The sequence below is a fragment of the Rhinoderma darwinii genome, chromosome 5 (genome assembly GCF_050947455.1).
Source record: "Rhinoderma darwinii isolate aRhiDar2 chromosome 5, aRhiDar2.hap1, whole genome shotgun sequence".
Taxonomy (NCBI): Eukaryota; Metazoa; Chordata; class Amphibia; order Anura; family Rhinodermatidae; genus Rhinoderma; species Rhinoderma darwinii.
Window position 1 is genome coordinate 326,956,915 of NC_134691.1, and position 17,604 is coordinate 326,974,518.

Below are 17,604 nucleotides of genomic sequence, written 5' to 3' on the forward strand. Positions count from 1 at the left end.
ATTCCAAACGGAATGATGTAAAACATAAGCTTTTTTTTATATATAATATATTTACATGCTGTATCTGCCAATAATGCTGAATGTTTATATACTTCTTATATATGTGATTAGCATTTCTATGATTTCCTAGCCCTTTTATACCGATACAGTCAAGAGAGATGATATTTCTCAACACAAAATGGCATACCGTACCTGAAAAAGGACAAAATTTCATTATATAAGAATGGCGGAACAAATAACTGTAATTTTCCTTCCGGGCTGTCACTGCTGCTAGATGTGAAAGACAGGACAAATAATGGCGAGATACACAGGATAATATTACAGAATATTAATGCACAAAATATCACCCTCCCGATATAGCTACCATATACAATACCTGCCATGCATGGAGCGAGTCATTACATTTTGTCAGAATTTTAATTAGAATAATTGCTCGGGATAACTAATGCTCTCCTTAAAGCCGCCGCCACTGATGCCGCCGTGTGATTGTAATTGGATATTTCTTCCTGTATAAATGTATATGTCAATATATTCTCGGGAAAATATTCCTGATGCTTGACAGAGAATTTTAATTTGATGCAAAATCTTGATCTGTAGAGAAGGTATTTTTGTCCCATGCAACTAATTCTTCATGACAGCAATCAGCAAGAACATTCAGATTTAAAGCAAATGCTCCCAAAGGGCCCAAGAAAATCCTCCCGCTCTTGGTTTAGAGACGTAGCCAGTGTTTAATACATAGCGAGGCGGTCGGCATGTGGTCTATTTCCTGCTGCTAACATAGCCTAATCCACGTAGGTCTATGTTGCCAACTTACGGATTAATACCTAGCGCTGCACATCTCCACGGAAGACGTTTGTTGAATCCTCTTCTTAACCTGGAAACAATTTAATACTCTATGTTCTCTAAAGTGAAATAAAAAATATTAAAAGATTTAACAAGATTAAAACAAAAGCTTTTGTTTCATAACATCTACAACACTGTGAAATTGTAAAAGCTCTAAATATTCTCTACGTGTTTCTGTACATTTACATATCCACAAGCTTAACCCCTTAGGAACACTAAATAGGATAGACACACACACACACACACACACACACACACACACACACACACACACACACACACACACACACACACAAATCCTCCTGTCCTTTGATTCTATTTTGTCTCAATTCTTCTATATTTGTCCCTGAGATCAGACATTTTTCTCTCTCCTTCTCACAATCCTGTGTCTGGCTGTAAGGCAACTGGCTGCAGTATGAGCCTCCCCCACGGCTCTGTCTGCAATAGGAGACCAAGAGCATTAAGCCCAACCCCTTAGCTAAGCCCCACCCATCCAAAAATTGAAGAGATCAGCAGGAAATTAGCACCTGTGTTCTCCGCAAGATTTCTACAGGACTGCTTGCTTCATTATCTCAAAGAAAATACTGCAGACTGACAAACACAAGTTTATCTTCTGTTTCCTTGTATCGTTCATTTCTAGGTTTAGTGCCCCACCCGCTTACCGTCAAAGAACCTTATTCCTCAGTGAAGATCGTGCAGCTGTCAGAGACATCCAGGCACCTAGTAGAAAAAACAGAAACTCTCAAAAAGCGCTGTGTATATACACTAGAAGAAGCGTCAGTACCGCGATCGCTGGGAAAAATGTCATGTAACCGAGCTGCTGAGTCTAAGGCTCTATTCACACTACTGTTTGGGGCTTCCATCGAGTCTTCTGTCAAGTTTCCTGGTATTTTCACAGCAAGAATAGCACAGTACTGTATGAGTTCTATGTTAAGCAGCGTGCACCAGCAATCCAGGCAAATTGTTCTTGCTGTGTCCCTAGTACAGACCATCACTGGCATCCCCTCTGGTGTTTGAATCCCTTTGTCACATTCCACCCCCTCAGGCCGTGCATTAGGCATAACATGGTGCATCAGTTTTACTTTAACCCCTTAAGGACGCAGCCTCGTTTTGGGCCCTCAGAGCCCATTTTTCAAATCTGACGTGTCAGTTTATGTGGTAATAACTCTGGAATGCTTATACCTATCCAAGCAATTCTGAGACTGTTTTTTCGTGACACTTTGGGCTTTATGTTAGGGGTAAAATTTGGTCAATATATTCAGTGTTTATTTGTGAAAAACAGCAAAATTTAGATAAAACTTGAAAAAAACTGAATTGTTCTGAATTTTAATGTATCTGCTTGTAAAACAGATCGTAATATCACACAAAATAGTTACTAGTTAACATTTCCCATTTGTCTACTTTATGTTGGCATCATTTTTTGAACATTCTTTTATTTTTCTAGGATGTTACAAGGCTTAGAACATAAGCAGCAATTTCTCATATTTTGAAGAAAATTTCATTTTTTGTCGGTATCAGTTCAGTTCTGAAGTAGCTTTGAGGGGCCTATATATTAGAAACCCCCATAAAACACCCCATTTTAAAAACTAGACCCCTCTAAGTATTCAAAGCAGCATTTATAACGTTTCTTAACCCTTTAGGCGTTTCACACAAATTTAAAGCAAAGTTGAGGTGAATTTTACAAATTTCTTTTTTTTATCAGAAAATCCTTTTTATTAAAAATGTTTCTGTAACACAAAAGGTTTTTACCAGAGAAACGCAACTGAATATTTATTGCCCAGATTCTGCAGTTTTTAGAAATATCCCACATTTAGCCCTAGTGTGGTAATGGACTGAAGCTCAGGCCTCAGAAGCAAAGGAGCCCCTAGAGGATTTTGAGGCCTCCTTTTTCACAAGGAATAAATGAGAAAAAGCACTCCAACATTTGTAAAGCAATTTCTTCTGATTACGGCAGTACCCCATAAGTGGTCATACACTGCTGTTTGGACAAACGGCAGGGCTCAGAATGGCAGGAGTTCTATTTGGCATGTAGATTTTGCTGGATTGGTTTCTGAGCGCCATGTCGCATTTGTAGAGCTTCTGACAGTGGCGTAGCTGGCCGGGGCAGGCAGGGCTTGGGCCCCGGGTGCAACTAAGAGGGAAGTTGGGGGCGCCAGGGCTGCACCGTTCATGACGGCGGCCGGCTGCCTCTCTGAGGCTGAAACCAGCCGCCGCCTCCCCTCCTGCACTATTGGCAAAGAAAGGCCATTCATCGCCTTTCAACGACTCAAGCAGCATGATTACTTCTTTGCGCCGCTTGCGTCGTTGAAAGGCACTGATTGGCAGGGCAGAATGCACAGTGTCTGGCACCATGAGAACTTTATTTTTGTTTATAGGTGCAGAAATGTTTGAAAAGTGAGAAGCTGAAGACATCTGAGTTGCAAACTGCAAAAATGGGCTGTGGCCGTGAGAAGTCGTCACAGAGGTCTGGAAAAGAAAAGAGAAAAAGAACAACTAGAATCTGAGATCGTCACTTGTGGGTCACTTGATGTAAATGTTTATTCTGCCTCTAATCAGCACTGTAGTCACTGCATGATCTGCAGCGAGATGATTATGATATGACTTTTTTTAGTGAAACAGCATCTCCCAGTATATCCTTACCATTGTTTGGGCCATGTTGGGAGCTGTATACATTTTAGTGCAAACCTCTACGGCAGGGGTTGCACTAAATTGAGCTGTATTTGTTCTGATGCTGTATTTATGTACTGACCTTGGTTAGGACACTGTATATATGTACTGAGCTTGGTTCTGGCACTGTATATATGTACTGATCTTGGTTCTGATGCTGCATATATGTACTGAGCTTGGTTCTGGCACTGTATATATGTATTGAGCTTGGTTCTGGCACTGTATATATGTATTGAGCTTGGTTCTGGTGCTATATATATGTACTGAGCTTGGTTCTGGTGCTATATATATACCGTATATGTCGGCGTATAAGACGACTGGGCGTATAAGACGACCCCCAACTTTTACCCTTAAAATATAGAGTTTAAGATATACTCACCATTTCGTGCAGGAGCGCTTCACTATGGCCATCTAGGACCCAGGACTCTCTGTCTCTTTGAACTCGCGCATGCGCAGATAGGCTGCTTCATCGCGCGAGATCTGAGAGGCAGGGAATGAGAGCAAAGGGCGGGCCAGAGGATCTTACAGAGATGTTCCCTGGCGGCTAATACCGGCTTCCCTCAGATCCGTGGCGGATTCCGTGCATCCCGGGAGCCTGTGTACCGGACTGCAGGCTCACAAGGTAACACACAACCTGTGTGTAGACAATATGTAGACTAGGGATGTCACGATACCAGAATTTGGACTTCGATACCGATACTTCGTTTAGTATTGCGATTTCGATACCAATTTCGATACTTTTGCCAACAGTAATAAAAAAAAAAATTCTTCCGTTTTCTGATGTGAGGCGCGACGTGTGATGAATTTTGAATGCGCCTCACATTAATAGTAATTAATCCCATCATGTTTCTCAGTCATAATGGGTTAATGTGCGAGGTACATGATGGGGTTAATTACTATTAATGTGAGGAACATGGAGGGTAAATTCATCGCACCTCGCGCCTCACATTAATAAGTGAATGAAAGCCGTGTTTATTTAATTTTTTTACAGCGTACACATCATAAATGATGCAAAAACATTGTTGTCCGCGCCATTACTGAATGTGTGTATTTTATGTATTGAGACTTATTTTAATGTTTATTGTAAAAAAGGTGAAGGTGTATTTTTTTTAAAATTTAACAATACTTTGTTTTTACTTTATTTTTAAACTTTAATGTACTGACATATATCAGATATGTGCCAGTACATTAACCTGTGGACGGATAGCACACAGGCAGTTGTTAGGACATACTTGGGTATGTCCTAACAACATGAAATATGGTAAGACAGCCCTGGGGTCCGTCAATAGACCCTGGGCTGTCTGCCCATATATGGTATGGCCCTCGATCGCGTCACAGGAATTCCCTGTGACGCGATCCAGGGGCATCCCCCCTTCTCACTTTCCCCTGAATGCTGCAGTCAGCTGTGATGGCAGCATTCAGGGGAATAACGGCGGAGATGAGCGGTTTCTCTGATCTCCGCCGTTATAGAGCGGGGCTGCGGCTGTGTAATACAGCCATTGCCCCGTTCCTGACAGGAAGTGCGCGCGCGGTCAGCATGAGGTGATGCGGCCGGCGCTGCACTAATGAGCGGCAGTTCAGGCACTGAAGACAGAACATAGTCTCCAGTGCCGCCGCTCATTAGTGCAGCGCTGGCCGCATTGCATCATCCTGACCCCGCGAACTTATCATGACTCAGGAGCGGGGCTGTGGCTGAATTACACAGCCGCAGCCGCGCTCCCATACATTCATGTGTCACTATACTGAGCTGTGCGGCTGCAACGTGCATCCCTAATGTAGACAATATCCGGCATATAAGACGACCCCACACTTTTGACATTTTTTTAAGGGTGTAAAAAGTCGTCTTGTACGCCGATATATACGGTATATATATATATATATATATATATATATATATATATATATATACCGTATATATCGGCGTACTGAGCTTGGTTCTGGTGTAGTATATAGAACTAGATTGCTTGTAAAATGTACAAATGGCTTTATGCTCGAGTTACATAAAAAAAAATGTGGAAGAAAAACAACACTTCATTGATTGGTAGAGAAAACAAACATGGTGAGGGGAAAGGAGATGTCGGGAAAGTGGTTCGCGGGGGGGGGGGGGGCGCCAAACTGAATATTTGTCCTGGGTGCTGGAGAACCTAGCTACGCCTCTGGCTTCTGAGATACCATTACAGGGGAAAACCCTTGAAAGTGACCCCATTTTGGAAACTAGACCCTTGAGGAATTCATTGTAGTTTTCATGGGATGCATGCGACTTTTTGATCAGTTTTTATTTTATTTTTTAAGATGACCAAAAAATAGCAATTCTACTATTGTTTTTCATTCCTTTTTTTTTTCTACAGCGTTCACCATTGCACTATAAATGACATATTCACTTTATTCTGCGGGGCGATACGATTACGGCGATACCAGATGTTTATAGTTTTTTATGTCTTATGGCGTTTGCACAATAAAATACTTTTTGTAAAAAATCATTTACTTTTTGTGTTGCCTTATTCTAAGAGCCAGAACGTTTTTATTTTGCCATCAAGAAAGCCGTGCGAGGACTTGTTTGCGTAACGACCTGTAGTTTTGATCAGTACTATTTTTTCGATCACTTTTTATTCTATTTTTTGCGATGTGAAGTGACCAAAATATTATGATTCTGGTATGGTTTATTAGTATTTTCTTTTATGGCGTTCACCGCGTGGGATAAATAACTAAATATTTTTGTAGTTTAGGCCGTTACGGATGCGGTGATACCAATTATGTATCGTTTATTTGTTTATTCTTTTAATAATACAGGACTGATAGGGGAAAAAGGGGGATTTTTACGTTTATTACTCTAAAACGTTTATTTTTTTATTTTTTCACAACATTTTTTTTACTTTTTTATTTTGTCCCACTAGGGAACTTGAAGGCAGGAGGCCCTGATCGCGATTCTAATACACTGCACTACATGCGTAAGGCAGTGTATTACAGCTGCCAGCTACTCGCTGACAGCAAGCATAGTGGGTCCTGACTTTGTCAGGACCCACTAGGCTTCCGTAGGTGGCATAGCCGGAGGCCATTGTTAAGCCTCCGGTTGCCATAGTAACAATCGCCTCCCGCTATCATGTAGCGGAACGTCGATGGTGGTTTAACCCCTAAGAAGCCGCGATCGCTCTTGAATGCGGCTTATAAGGGGTTAATCAGCGGGGACACCACACTCGAGCCCCGCTGAAGGATCTCCGGCAATTGCTGTATGAGACAGCAGTTGTCACAGCTCCTGTATGTGCCGGGAGGACGGCCGAAATGGCCAATCCTCCCGTGACGTACTATTAGGTCATGGAGCGCGAACGATGCACTTACCATGGCCTAATAGTACAGGGGTTAAAGAGGTATTCCCATATAACATCCACAGGATATACCATAAATATCTGATAGCTCCAGAACTCGAGAGGAGGACATGAGGTGGAAAGATGGACGCGCACATATGCAGCTCTCCCCAATTTTAGTTTATGGGAGTTTTGGAAAATGTAGTTATTTCCATAACACTCATACACTACAATAGAGAGAAACGACTGTCGACATACCATTAAGGAGAGTGGCTGTGCATCCCTCAACCAGACACAGCTTTATAGCTTTATTTATTAAAGCATCTGTCTAATATCCTGTCTGTAGGGTGATTGTGGGTCTTCTGTGGGGTATACAGAAGTATACAGAGTACTGGTATGTCTAAAACACATTAAAAAAAATGTAATAGCTAAAGATGTACAACTTTCATCCTCCCTTATTACATCCTCTCAATTCAGTCTTCAGGTCTTCTTCCGTGCTGCACCCATTCTGTGGAGAACACTGCCCCGGATCATCGGACTTGCTCTTAAAATTCCAAGGTTTAAGTATTCAGATCAATTTAAGAATTATCTATTTTTTAACATTAGTCTTTTCTTTTTCTTATTTTGGCACTATATTGCACTGCGATGTGGTCACTGTATGGCTCTAACTATGTAGGTACTGCTTTATACTATTATGTGGCAATGGAGTCCTTCAGTTTCCCTCGTAAATATTTTTTTTACTTGTCCTGTTCAATAAGCACGGCCTGAATATATTACATAACAACAGTTGCTGAGGTACACAAGCGGCAATGCCAGATCTCTACATTCCTGCGGAGATTGGTAGTGCCACTCAATATTCAGCAGAAGTAGCACGAGAGTATGTGGGAAGAAGGCGCTCAACGGTCCGCAGCACTGTAGGCTGGATTTCTAGGTAATTGTATGTTAAATTAATGTAAAAAAATGTCCTGTTATGTTGATATAATTTCATTTGGTTGTGCTGTAAAGAGAATCATAAATATTAAACTGGTGCTTGTTCTCAAAGACGCTATATGGGATAAGAGAAAAGGGTCAGCGCCACTCTTGTTAATGGGCTGAGCTTGGTTTGGCAGCTAAGCCATAGTTATTGGAGTGGAACTGAGCTGCAATACCAAACACAGTCCATGGTCATGAGTGGCGCTGTTTCTGGAGAAAAACAGACCATTTTTCTATTTTCATAATACTCCTTTAAAGGGATTGTCTCATTAGAACAACCCTTGTCAATAGTCCCCCTACCCAGGAACCGCCTCTATTAGCAAAAGCAGACATGTCATTTGAAAGGCCACCATGTAATACTTCATTGGTATGGCCATCCGAAGCTTCCACAAGTGATGACAGCTTTCTTCAATACATAAAGGGGTATTTATGCTGAGACATTCCCTTTAAAGGATACCTATAAAGTAATTGTATTTATATATATATATATATATATATATATATATATATATATATATATACTGTGTGTATATATATATTTAAAAAAAATTGTGTATAATGTGATTTTATACAAATTTTAAATGTTTTTATTAAAAAACTTTTTTACTTTTTGAGATACAGCTTTCATGTATACATGGAAGCTGTATCTTGTCGTCTAAGCCGAATCCGTCAGGTCAGTAGGTTGTACTTTTTACCAGTTTATGGAAGCAAATTCTAGTAGCAATAATGTATAACATTTGAAGCAATGTAATTACCGCCAATAAACTCAATGTCAGTAGGTAGCACTGCACAGCCAAACATATTTAATTAGATCTGTCATCTGTCTAATTTTTTATGTAATTTACAAAATGTGAAAGTACCAAGGCTAAATTTTTGTATTTTTTGAATAACAGTGTTGGATAATTCCTTATCTCAGCCTCTTAAAAGAAAAAAGTAAATATAATTATTAGGAGCTTTATACTGTCACATGACAGTCTGGATAACTTGCGTTTTTTTCCCTGTCTGTACTCACTGGGTGCCCACTAGAGAAGTTGAGCAATGTAGCAGTGCTACTACTCTAAAACACTAAAACACAGAAAAAGGCCATACTTACTAATGGACACAGACAGGTCAGAAACGCTGATGAAGGAGAGTGAGCAGGTGCTTTAAATAATAATAGCCACTCCCACTAGTCTAGAGGGAGTGGCGTGTAGTGCATGGGATGTGTAGTAAAAAATAATAAATGAATAGTGTAGGTGCGAGTGATAATAATATAAGTGAAATATAGGGGGCAGTAATGAGTAAAGTTCCTAAATAAAGATAAATGAATAATGGGGTGCAAGTGTGTGAAACATGAAAGTGTGTGAAACATGAAACACTAATGCAAATCAAAATGGCAGCACCTATTGTCTATATGCGATAGGCACTAAAACACAATTTTTATCATGTTTAAAGGGATTGTCCCATCAAGTCATACAGCTTGGGACCCTTCAAGGGTTACTCAACATTTTATGTAGATTTTGCCTGTATATAAACTGCATACACAATATCCACCCGTTACGTAATAAAATCTTTACAAAATTAACTATTGACAGTTCAGAACACCATGGACTCTCACACTCTAAAAAAGTGTATGTGTATCATTACAGCAGCTTATGGTCCTATTATAGCTCTGTGCAGGGGCAAACTAACCACTCGGGCATTAGAGCAGTAGCCGAGCGTCCCATGGCCAAAGGGAGCCCACAGCCCCTTGGTCAGTTTGGGCAGGGGCGTAGCTAGGGGGGGCAGGCGGGGCATGTGCCCCGGGCGCAGCTTAGAGGGGGGCGCCAGCGCCACCTCCTCCTGCACTATAATTGTACCTGTGTCGCAAGGACACAGGTACAATTAGAAGCAATGAATGACCGGGCACGTTCCGTGCCCGGCCATTCAGCGCCCTTCCATGAATGAAGCGACTGGTACCTTTTGTACCAGTGAAGCTTCCGTCGATGAAAGGAAAGTCATCCTGCCCAGCCAATCAGCGCCTTTCATAGACGCCGCGTTCAACCCACTGGAGACTTGCGCAGAAGAGAGCAGGTCTCCATGGCTGCCGGACGGCGTGGGAGCGGGAATAAGGTGAGTTTGAATATTTTTTCATTTTATTTTTTTTTAATAAAAGTGTGTGGCTGTATCTACGGGGGGATTTTATCTACAAGGGGGACTTTGTCTACACGGGGGGGGGGGGGGGGCTTTATCTACGGGGGGGTGCTTTATCTACGGGGGGTTGTCTATCTATAGGGGGGCTATATACAGGGGGAGCTATATACAGGGGGACTATATCTACAGGGGGTGGCTATATACAGGGGGACTATATCTACGGGGGGGGTATCTATGGAGCACCATATACAGGGGTGGGCTATAGCTACAGGGGGGGCTATATAGTATATAGCCCCCTGTAGATATAGCCCACCCCTGTATATGGTGCTCCATAGATAGCCCACCCCAGTATATAGCCCCCCCTGTAGATATAGCCCACCCATGTAGATATAGCCCCCCTGTATATAGTCCCCCTGTATATAGCCCCCCTGTATATAGTCCCACTGTATATAGTCCCCTGTATATAGCCCAGCCCTGTATATAGCCCAGCCCTGTATATAGCCCAGCCCTGTATATAGCCCACCCCTGTAGATATAGTCCCCCTGTATATAGCCCACCCCTGTAGATATAGCCCCCCTGTATATAGCCCAGCCCTGTATTAAGCTCCCTGTAGATATAGCCCCCCTGTAGATATAGCCCACCCCTGTAGATATAGCCCACCCCTGTAGATATAGCCCACCCCTGTAGATATGGCCCACCCCTGTAGATATGGCCCACCCCTGTAGATATGGCCCACCCCTGCAGATATGGCCCACCCCTGTAGATATGGTCCCCCCCTGTAGATATGGTCCCCCCCCTGTAGAGATGGTCCCCCTGTAGATATGGTCCCCCAGTAGATAGCCCACCCCTGTATATAGTCCCCCTGAAGACATAGCCCCCCTGTAGATATAGTCCCCCTGTAGATATAGTCCCCCTGTAGATATAGTCCCCCTGTAGATATAGCCCACCCCTGTATATAGCCCCCCCCTGTAGATATAGCCCACCCCTGTATATAGTATCCCACAAATAGCTCCCCCTATAGTGATCCACAGAAAGCCCAACCCTGTATATAGCCCCCTTGTACATATAGTCCACCCCTGTATATAGTGCTCCACAGATAGCCCACCCCTGTATATAGTATGGGGTGGGCTATCTGTGGAGCACTATATACAGGGGTGGACTATCTAGTGGAGCACTATATACAGGGGTGGACTATATGTACAAGGGGGCTATATACAGGGGTGGGCTATCTGTGAAACACTATATACAGGGGTGGGCTATATCTACAAGGGGGCTACATACATGGTTGGGCTATCTGTGGAGCACTATATACAGGGGTAGGCTATATCTACAGGGGGGCTATATACAGGGGTGGGCTATCTGTAGAGCACTATATACAGGGGTGGGCTATATCTACAGGGGGCTATATACAGGGGTGGGCTATCTGTAGAGCACTATAGGGGGAGTTATTTGTGGGACACTATATACAGGGGTGGGCTATATGGGGGCACTATCTACAGGGGGCTCTATGGCAGGCACTATCTACAGGGGGCACAGTGTGTGTGTGGGACACGGTGTATGGTGCTATTATAATTAGAGGTGCAGTGTATGGCGCTATTATATTTAGGGGCGTAGTGTGTGGTATAATGATAACTTTATATTTATTTATAGGTGCAGAAATGTTGGTAAAGTGAGAAGCTGAAGACATGTGAGCGGCAAACTGCAGAAATGGGCTGTGGCCAGGAGAAGTCATCATAGAGGTCTGGATCGGATGGAGAAAAATAACTAGAATCTGAGACGTCACCGGTGAGTCACTTAATGTAAATGTTTATTCTGCCTCTAATCAGTAATGTAGTCACTGTATGATCTGCAGCGAGATGATGGGTGGAATGATTATGATATGATTTTTTTTTTGTGTAACAGCATCTCCCAGCATATCCTCACCATTGTTCGGGCCATGCTGGGAGCTGTAGTTTTACGCCGTACACACCTATACGGCAGGGGTTGCACTAAATTGAGCTGTATTTGTGCTGGTGTAGTATATATGTAATGAGCTTTGTTCTGGTGCTGCATATATGTATTGAGCTTGGTTCTGGTGTTGTGTATAGAACCATATTGCTTGTAAAATGTACAAATGTTTTTATGCTCGCGTTACATAAAAAGCAATGACACGTCGATTGGTAGAGAAAACAAACACGGCGAGGGGGAAGGAGATGTCGGGAAAGAGGTTGGTGGAGGGGGGGGGCGCCAAACTGAATCTTTGCCCCGGGTGCTGGAGAACCTAGCTACGCCTCTGGTTTGGGCACTTAAAGTTTAAACTCTCTTTTGGTCAGACTCTTTTGTTCAGTCTCATGGAGCTTTACATCTCCCCAAAGTTTTACTAACTTGAATGCTACAAATTCAGAGATTGTAAATTACAATGCCACAGCTGAAACCGAGGCTAGCTACAGTGGGGTCCTACAGCATTGCAGAATTCAGGTTAGTAAAACTTTTTGAGAAATGTTGTGGTACTTGGGTGTGACCTAAACCAATGAGGGTTGGGCCCCATTTCCCCAAGGACCCCATAGCACCTTCCAACCGATCTCTAGTGTTCTTATTAATAATACAAACTCCACATTTCCTTCCAGCCCCATTCCCACCACACATAGACAGTTCTCAATGCAGGGCCAGCTGGCCACCCTCCCAAGTATCATTAGTTGTGCTCCTTTTTCTCAAAGACACCCCAGGATGCTGCCTACGTCACAAACCCTTGTCCCACCCCTGCCAAATCATTTATTGCCTGGGGGCCAAATCACACTCTAATTTTTAGAACCAAGAATGAGATCCTATCTTGTCCATGGGGGATCAAAAAAGACTTTGAGGCATTTGGGTCTCCTAGGAGGGTCTGTGATCTGATCCTTGGCACTAAATATATGGCTCCTGTAATAATACCGCCAGGTACATGAGCTATAATCCTTATACAGCAGACACTATTCCTATTCACCATTATGAAATGAATCTTCTTTTATACGTGCACACACATGACAACATCAACAACACCAGTCCGGATTATCTTCTCAAATACTTCACAAGTGCTTTCCTGCTTGGCTATTTATCTGGCACCTGCTGTAAATCCTGTTTAGTTGTACTTCATAATACCGATGCCAATTTCAACAACTCCCAGAGCATTTATTAATCCGGGCCTCCATTAATTACAGTCTATTAACCAGTCCTGAGTCAAAAATGCACCTTTGTTTCAAGGTTTTAATTTTTAATAAAAAGAGATTTTGCAGGCTGAGAAAAAGGGGTCTAGTTATTTTATTCCCAGAAACAGCGCCCCTCTTGTCCATTGGCTGTGTATGTAATTGCAACTTATTATTTACGAGATGTATTTATGTAGTAAAGTGCATTTAAATAGAATCTATAATCAAAAGCTCTGTGACTTTCTAATATACTTTGTGTATTAATTCTTCATAGTTTTCAAGATTTCTGCTTGCTGTAAGTGAATTGAGTTATTCACTGTCTTACTAGACACGATACTGTATAATGCAAGTGGTATGGACTGCAGGGTAATGAAGGGGTTAAAAGGAGTTAGGAGACTAGTCATGGTGGGAATATTAGCCCTACCCCTTTCTGGTGCACAAGGTATGCACCAAATGGGGGTGGGACATAAGTTATAATATAAAGGTATACACAGTGGCCCCTACCTCTCTCTGGCATAATCGGGCAGCATCTCTCTAGTGCCTGCCGTCTAGATCTCTGCATGGTGAGTCAGTACTTTCTAAGAGTTGCATTAAAGACATCTCATTCAGCCAACCAGAACCCTCCTCGGTACTGATGAGGAGCAACTACTCAGAAACAGAGCTGTGTAGATGTATCTGGTTTGACCATTAATCCGAGTCATGTTTAAAGGCTCTATAAATATTTGGACATAGACTTACAGGGTCTTTACCTATAGGTGGCACTAGAGAGACAGTTTCTTCCTTCTGGAGGAAGTGCCTTCTAAAAGCAAAAAAAAATACACGCGTACATTTATGCAAATGGAGGTTACACAAGTATCAATGAGGTCTTAAATTAAATGTACCCCCTTGAACAATATTTTTGTTTTTTACCTAAATAGGTTCAAATCTACACAATATCTTTCTTGTGGTTGGAGGTCAGCTTTTCTAATAGAAATCTCATCCCCTGTATATACATAGATTTAAAATATAAAATTTTGCCTACCTACAGCCACCACTAGAGGGAGCTGATAAGCCTGCTGCATACATTGAACTAACTAACAACACAGTATGCATTGAGCTCCCTCTAGTGGTGGCTGCAGGTAGCCGGAATGTTATCTTTTCAATCAATGCTTATGCAGGGAATTTGAAGCTCTGTATAAAAAAAAATGAAGCTATGAAAGGGCCAGTTCACACGTTGCGTAAATACTGCGGAATTTCCGCAATGGAATTAGTTGCGGAAAATCCGCAGCAAATACAGTAGCAGCAAAGTGGATAAGATTTGTTCAATCACATCCACTTTGCTGCTACTGTATTTGCTGCGGAAATACTGAGCGGAAATTCATTCCGCAGTATGTCAATTGTCTTTATGTAAACGCTGCTTATATGTTGTGGGATTACCCCATTGAATTCAATGGGGATGTAAATCCTGCATCAAATAGCAGTTGTTCCATTTTTGGCGGCGGATTCGCAGCGATCCCGCCGTAAAAAACAGAACTCAGGAAAAAAAATTAAAACTTAAACTTACCTGGGAGTTTGTGTTTCATCCTCCTAGGATGACGCTATAACCTATGTAACTGCCACTGCAGCCAATCACAGGCTGTAGCGCTAGTCACATGGATGAAACGTCATCCCAGGAGGCCGGCCCAGATGACGTCAGAGGGCCGGCCTCCTGGGATGACCCCATGTGACCCCTGCTGCAGCCAATCACACGCTGCTAGCAGGCCTGCTAAGTGTTGCAGTTTTTTGCAGCGGACATTCCGGGCGCTCTTTTTCTCCCGGAATTCCCTGCGGCGCACAGGACGGATGCGCTCCGTGCTATTACGCAGTGTATCCGCCCCGTGTGAACTCGGCCTAAAGATATATTAAGCACAGGATTCTAAACCTTACATTGAAAATATGTAAAATGTGAAGACTCCCTGGAAACCGGTGTCTCAAACTATATGAACTATATGAACCTTTTCCATACAAACTTTAGAAATATATAAGAATATTCAGAAGTAAGGACAAAAAATGCAACTCAACAAGCAAACACTCTACATTACCCTAAAAATGTCAACAATGATCAAGACCTCATGTTCTATGTCCTGGAAAATCATAGCAAAACCTGTAAATTCCAAAATGAAGCAATATGTTAGAAACACATGTTTTTCCTGAGGCTTTAAACAAGACAGCTACTGTGTGAGAGCCTCCAAAATCCGGACTGGCCTTGTAAGCAGTGGTTTGAAGCCGCCATGAACTTACATGGGAATGTTAAATCAATAAAAGAGGTCCCACAGGGTCCAGGATGCACGATCCATCCTCGTTGACAGGAAAATTCAACAAATTTACATGAAATAAAAATTGCAAAACATTATGCAAGAGCGCTGCTCCGGGTGACTCAGCCACTGGTGTCACTTATACTTTATAGCACAATATGAACCTAAGAGGGTTACTAAGCAATACAGCACATTCTGATTGAAGTTGATATATTCACATATTATGTTGAACTATTGAACCTCAGTTTTTCCAATCAAGCAAACTGGGCTGCCGAGCCTGCAGGAACAAAAGGACCACTAAAGCTCCTGATGACATCATCAATTTAAGAAGGCTGAAAACATTACCGTAATTTCAGCCGTAACGGCATGTGCAGGCGCTTGAACGCCGCGTCAATTACGGACGTAATTGGCGCTGCTATTCATTGGAGTCAATGAATAACGGCTCCAATTACGCCCAAAGAAGTGACAGGTCACTTCTTTGACACGGGCGTCTATTTACGCGCCGTCATTTGACAGCGGCGCGTAAATTACGCCGCGTGTGAACAGACAAACGTCTGCCCATTGCTTTCAATGGGCAGATGTTTGTCAGCGCTATTGAGGCGCTATTTTCAGACGTAATTCGGGGCTAAAACGCCCGAATTACGTCCGTTAATAGGCCGTGTGAACATACCCTAATACGCCTCGTTTACGTCTGAAAATAGGTCGTGTAAACCCAGCCTAAAGAATGCAAATAATTGAAATGATAAAAGACTGTAATACCACCAGTGACCACCAGGTGTCACTGCATATGGATCTTTTATTTACCACTACAGATTTTTTTAAATATTTCCTGGTTTTGGCGGACCATGAAATTGTAGGATGAATTTTTGCCATACTATTAGATTGATTTTAAGTTTTTAATAAGCGATATTGTATGTTTAAGTATAAATCAATACACTTTTTTTTAGCTCATGTGACACCTTAAAGGAACATCCTTTTCAGAATTTAAGAATATATCTTCCCTTACCAGTATGGAAGGTTCTTTTTTGGAGATTAGGACTAGATTCAGCTGTTTTCTCTATCTACCAATCCGCAGCCCTTGTCATTACATCTCACTCCTATCTCCAGCTCTTAGGGCAGGGTCCTCTCCTTTTGTCTCATTGTTTGCCCATGGCAAATGCCATACAGATGTAGCAATCTTTAACTTGACGCATTATATACAGATGTAGCCAAGTTTATATTGACTCTAATAACTTGCTCCAGCGTGATATCACACAACAAAAGTCATTGAAAAAGTTACGTTCAAATTTCTTGACACAGTGTACAGATGTAGCCATCTTTATCTTGACTCTTAACTCATTAAATACACAGTGGCAAGAAACTTTAACCCTTTAATGACCAACCTATTTTAAACCTTAATGACCAAGCTATTTTTTAAGTTTTTCCATTGTTGCATTCCAAGAGCTATAACTTTTTTATTTTTGCATCTACATAGCTGTATAAGGTCTTGTTTTTTGCAGGACAAGTTGTGTTATTTAATAGCACCATTTTGGGGTACATATAATTTATTAATTAACTTTTATGAACTTTTTGGGGGGGTAATAGAAAAAAAAATGCTATTTTGCCACACTTTTTTGCGCCCTAAATTTACGCTGTTAACCATGTGGTATCTATAACACAATAACTTTATTTTGCGGGTTGTTACGATTGCAACGATACCAAATGTATGTCGATTTTGTATGTTTTACTACTTTTACACTCTAAAATCTCTTTTTTTTTTCAAAATTATTTGTTTTTGTGTCTCCATATTTGAAGAGCCATAACTTTTTTATTTTTCTGCCGATGCAGTTGTATGAGGGCTTTTTTTTTCGAGATGACCTGTCGTTTTTATTGGTACCATTTTGGAGTACATGCAACTTTTTGATAACTTTTTATCACACTTTTTTTAAGGCAGGATTCACAGAAAACAGCAATTTTTGTATTGTTTTCTACTTTATTTTTTACGGCGTTCGGCGAGCGGGTTAAATAATGTAATAACTTTATAGATGGGGTCATTACGGACACGGCGATACCAAATATGTGTAACTTTTTTTTAATAATAATAAAGCAATTTGTAAGGGGAAAAAGTGGATTTTCATATTTTTTCCGTTTTTTATTTATTAACTTTATTAAACTTTTATCGAAACTTTTTTTTACCAGTCCCACTAGCGGATTTCACTATGCGATCGTCCGATCACTATTATCATACACTGAAATACTTCTGTATTATTGCAATACTCGTCCTATCAGACATTA

The 17,604-nt window shown here is 41.6% G+C and overlaps 1 long non-coding RNA gene across 1 annotated transcript in view; it reads right to left on the reverse strand.

Moving 5' to 3' along the window:
• The window catches only part of LOC142653041 (uncharacterized), a 24,327-nt gene continuing 6,723 nt past the window's right edge, over positions 1-17,604 (reverse strand). The window contains exons 3-4 of the long non-coding RNA XR_012848026.1: positions 1,506-1,563; positions 1-902 (exon numbers count right to left, since the gene is read on the reverse strand). This is a non-coding gene — a long non-coding RNA (uncharacterized LOC142653041). The remainder of the gene's footprint in view (positions 903-1,505; positions 1,564-17,604) is intronic.